Source organism: Rattus rattus, chromosome 5, assembly GCF_011064425.1.
Source record: "Rattus rattus isolate New Zealand chromosome 5, Rrattus_CSIRO_v1, whole genome shotgun sequence".
In the NCBI taxonomy this organism is placed as follows: Eukaryota; Metazoa; Chordata; class Mammalia; order Rodentia; family Muridae; genus Rattus; species Rattus rattus.
The window spans coordinates 58,888,002-58,892,948 of record NC_046158.1 but is presented as its reverse complement, the minus strand read 5'-3'; positions in this window follow the sequence as shown (position 1 = coordinate 58,892,948).

The following is a 4,947-nucleotide window of genomic DNA, read 5'->3' as shown; positions in this document are numbered from 1 at the left end:
TCTGTGTCTCTGAGTGTAGTTTGCCCCTCACTCTATTAGATATAATAAGATTTTACTATTTGATCTTACCATGTTTTATACTTCTAAAATTGAAATACCATATCATCTAATAGTTTTTCTTTTTCCCTTTATTTTACTCTTCTCTCCTATATTACTTCCTGTCCACACTTTCGCTTCCTCCATTCCTAGTCCTTTCCTACACCTCCCTTCTCCCCAAGATCCAATCCTCCATATCCCTTCAGAAAAGAATGAGCCTCTTAGGGACATGAACCAAACAGGGCATAACAAATTACAATAAGAAAGCACGTGGCCTCATTTCAAGGCTACATAAGGGAATCTGGTAGGAGCAAGAGGGTCCCAAAAGCAGGCAAAAGATATGAGACAGCCCTCAATTGCATTTTAGGAGGCCCACAAGAACACTACCCTATATAACCATAACATATATGCAGAGGACCTACATCAGATCGATATAGGTCTTCTCATCGCCCGTTCAGTTTCTGTGAGCCCCTATGAGCCCTGATTAGATGAGTTTGTGGTTCAAGTCCTTGTTGGGTCTTAGACCCCTCTCTTGCTTCTAAAATCCTCCCTCTCTTCCTCTGGATTCACAGAGCTCTGTCTAATGTTCGGTTGTAGACGCTGCATTTGTGCCCATCAATTGCTGGATGAGTTATCTCAGAGGGCAACTGTGCTAGGTTCGGTTTACTAGCATAGCATTTTCATTAGGAATCATTTCATTGACTTATTTTTTTCCAGTTGTGCCTGGTTCTATCCTAGGTCTCTGGGCTATGTATCCACCCTCTGATTCTTGGTCCTCTGGACAGTGTTAGGCATGTGCTTCCTCTCATGGAACGGTTCTGAAGTTGGACCAGTGATTGGTTGGCTATTCCTTCACGTTCTGTGTCACCTTGATTCAGCACATCTTGCAGGCAGGACAAATTATAGGTCAAAGATTTTGTGGCTGGGTTGGTCCCATCTCTCCCCTGGAAGCCTTTCCTGATTACAGAAGGTGGCTGGTTTACCCCCTGTGGTCCTTTATTGGAGCCACCCTCTGAGATTCCAGAGAGTTGTCACTGCACTAGGTTCCTACTTCACCCCGAAATGCACCCCAGTCCTGCCCATTTCTCTGAGAACACCTCTTCATTGCCACCTGATCCCTCATACCTAACCTACCCTACCACCCTCGAAAACTATTCTATTTTCTGCATTGGCAACTGTGGTCTATTAGGGTATGCAAGGTATTTGTCCAAGCCCTTCTGGATTTTAGGGTCTCTGTTGAGAAGCCAGACATAATTCTAAGTCTGCTTTTCTGTTACTTAGCCTTTTTCCTTGCAGCTTTTAATATTCTTTCTTTGTTCATTATGTATTTAATGTTTTGATTGGGTGATATGGTGATGGGACTTACTACTTTCCTGATCCAATATATTTGGTGTTTTGTAAGCTTCCTGTACCTTTATGGGCATGCCCTTCCTTAGATTAGGGTAATTTTCTTCTATGATTTTATTAAAAAAATATGTTCTGGGTCTTTTATCTGTGAATCTTCTCCTATTCCTATTATTCTTAGGTTTGGTCTTTTCATGGTGCTCTAGGATGCCTGGATGTTTTATGTCAGGAATTTTTTTAGATTCACCAGGTTTTTTGACAGATAAATCTATTTCTTCTATTTTTTCTTCAACACCTGAGATTCTCTCTTCCATCTCTTATATTCTTTTAGTGGTGCTTGCATTATTTTTTTCTCCTCACTTAACTAGATTTTCCATTTCAAGAGTTCCCTCAGTTTGTGTTTTTCTGATTGTTTTTAATTCCATTTTCAGGTCTTGGGCAGTTTTATTTCTTTCTTTAGCCTGTTTATTTGTTTATTTGTTTTGTTGTTGTTGTTGCTTTGCTTTTCTTGGATTTCTTTGAAGGATCTGTTGATTTCCTCTAATTGTTTGTGTTCTCTCTATTTATTTAAGAAATCTAAAGCTGGTTTAAAGGTACTTCTTCTGTGTTGGAATATTCAGGGCTCACTGTAGTAGGAATGTTGGTCTCTGGCAGTGCCATGTTGTCCTGGCTTTGTCGATTGTGTTCTCACACTGGCATGTAGGCATTTGTTTTAAGGATGATTATAGGTCTAGGTGTTGTTTTTCAAGTTTGTCTTTATTGAACGGTGTTTTCTTCTTTAATTTCTATTTCCTTTTCAGTCTTTTGGTCTTTGTGGACTGGATTTCTGGCAACTGGAGTGATATCTGCTCTAGCAGAAATTCTCCTTTGAAATTGTCCTTATTTTAACTGATATGGACTGCAGCTGATCAGCAGATATAGAACCTTGTAGCTATTTAATAATTTTAATTTATCCTTCCACTATTTCTATCAAATCAAGCCATGTCCTTGTACATAAAAATTAATAGTACCTCAAGGAAATGGATTGATTGGGGCTATGCACTAAAAAGAATTAACAGTAATTCTCAACCATTAAAAAGAACAGAAATATTTTATGGCATAATGATGGTGAGAAAAAACTACTGGTAAATCAATAAACTACATATAAATTAAGTGTTCTAATGTTTAAATTATTTAACAATAATATTGAATAAAGCAACTGAAAATAAACCAAAACTAAAACTTTAAAGCATATTCTATATGTAATTTTGGGTAGTAGGGTAAGACAAAACAGTTGAGAACAATCAACGAACCTATGCATTTATAAAAGCAAAAACATTGATATCATAACCAACTTTGGATTAAAAATATTTTACTACTATAAGGAAATTGGTCTGTCAAACTTTTTATAATCGTAACAATACCTGAGACCACTCACTGATAAGTACATCAGGATTGAGGCAGTTAGAAACATTTGCCTTTCAAAATCATAAATGTCATGAGAAGAAAATGGTCTCTGAGAGCGTAAGATTCTAATCAACTCATATCCAGTGTGTTTAAGGTCAAGAAAGCAAAATTACTTCTCTATCGAAACCACAACATTACAAATAAATTCAATTCCATGAATGTATGCATATAGTATAGTTTGTTAGTTTTATTATATAACTGACATATCAATTTATTATATGTCAGGTTGAATATTTCCACAAGGCTCAAACAATGCCAGTTTTAATGTTTGTGTTGCAAGAGTTCAAAGGGATAGTTAAACCAACTGAGATAATTAGGCTTTCCCTGTGTCCGACCTTTTCCTAGTAGTATGTGAAGCAATTTTTATGAGACTCAAGAGAAGACCGCAAAATATGTATTAATGTTTTAGCTAAGGGCATGATAACGCTCCTGGGCAGCAGCCTAAGAAACAGTTCCCTGTCTCATCTGCAGATATCAGAGGCTACCATTTTTCTCATGTCCTTGTCCTCCTGCCTTCATTTGTATTTGGATTCTTCTAGAGGCTTCTTCCATGGCAACTACAATTTTCATTTGTAGTTTGTTTTATGCAGAAGCCCTACTCATGTAGAACATAAAAACCCACTGAATCTTATGGGCCCATGATTATATAGCCTTTTGTTCTGAGACTGGGCCTCAGCTAATGGCCTCCACAATGCTTCAGGAATTATTTCCCACTGTGGCACAGAATGTCTGGTGGAAGCTGAGATTGGCTATTTCCATTCATCATGTCTGTTAAACTCTTATAAAACCCAAAGTCATTAGGTTCTGGTAAACCAGTTTCCTGTGAGAGAGGAGTTATACAGAGGAGAAAATGCCCTGGCTGTTTCTTGTTATTCAGAGACTTAGCAGAGGGGAATCTCAGACCTTTGCCCTGAGAAATTGGTTAGCCTCCTGCAGGCTTAAATTGGAAGAAATGTTGATTTTTTTTAAAAAAAGGAAGAGAAAGAAAAGCCTGAATCTCCAAGTTCTGTAGCCATCATTTTAATTTTCAAGTTTGGGCACACAGTACTTCTGACAGCTTGTACACCGACTGTAGCTTAGATTTATCTGCCTTGTACTGAATCCAGCAGTGGACTGCAGGCTCTGGGCTGTTTCTCACATAACCTATAATTCTCTGCATTTATCTGTATCTTCAGTTTGAAAGACAGTGGTTCACCTCTGACAGATGAGAAAAGTTGTTTACACTAACATATTCAGTATAACATACACACACACACATATGTATATATATATATATATATATATGTATGTATGTATAAACTTTTTTTTTTCTCTTTCAATAGAAATGATGGAGGCACACACTTTCTGGTCCTCTCTCACTCTGGTGAGAGACCATGGTAAAAAAAATGAGTCATCAAAATGAGAACATTAGTCCTCATCACAAATTGTCCAAAACTGCACCCTGAACTTGACTGTTTCGATTGTAGAATAGTTCTAAGATTTCCTGTTTAAACTGTCCAATGCTCACTGGGACATAACTAAATAGTTTCTTTCTCCCTAAATCAACAGTATGTCGTTGTTGAATGTTCTGAAATGTGTGTGAGTACACATTGGCATTACATAAGAGGCACTTCTTAAATTTCAAAAAAAAATACAAATAATAGTGCTCCAAACTATAATAATATGTATTATTTTTGACAAAGCAAAAAAAATAGCATGAGTTTTATTTGTTGTTTCTTCAACCAGGTATATCCGGAGTAAAGTAGGTTCTTTTCTTTTTTTCTTTTCTGTTTTCTTCTCTTAAAATTAGAACACTTTCTGCTTATTAAGAATCACCTCACAGAGAACAAGAAGAAATGCTTGCAATTATCATTTGGGAATGAGTTTTCATACCACATGCACATCAATTCTCCCTCGAAAGGAGGCATACCTATTTCAAGACTTCTTTTAAAATTACAATTTAGTTCGTATTTGTGTCAGAATTGTTTAGTCTGTCTGAATTGCCCCGAGAAAAAATATGCTAAGGAGGCTTTATAAAAGGAAAACTTCTTGTTATTCAACTCCTATGCTCCTCCTGAGAATTTCTTTAAACACATCTATTTTAAGAACCTGTGGGGAAATTTACATTTTATCCTGAGCTGT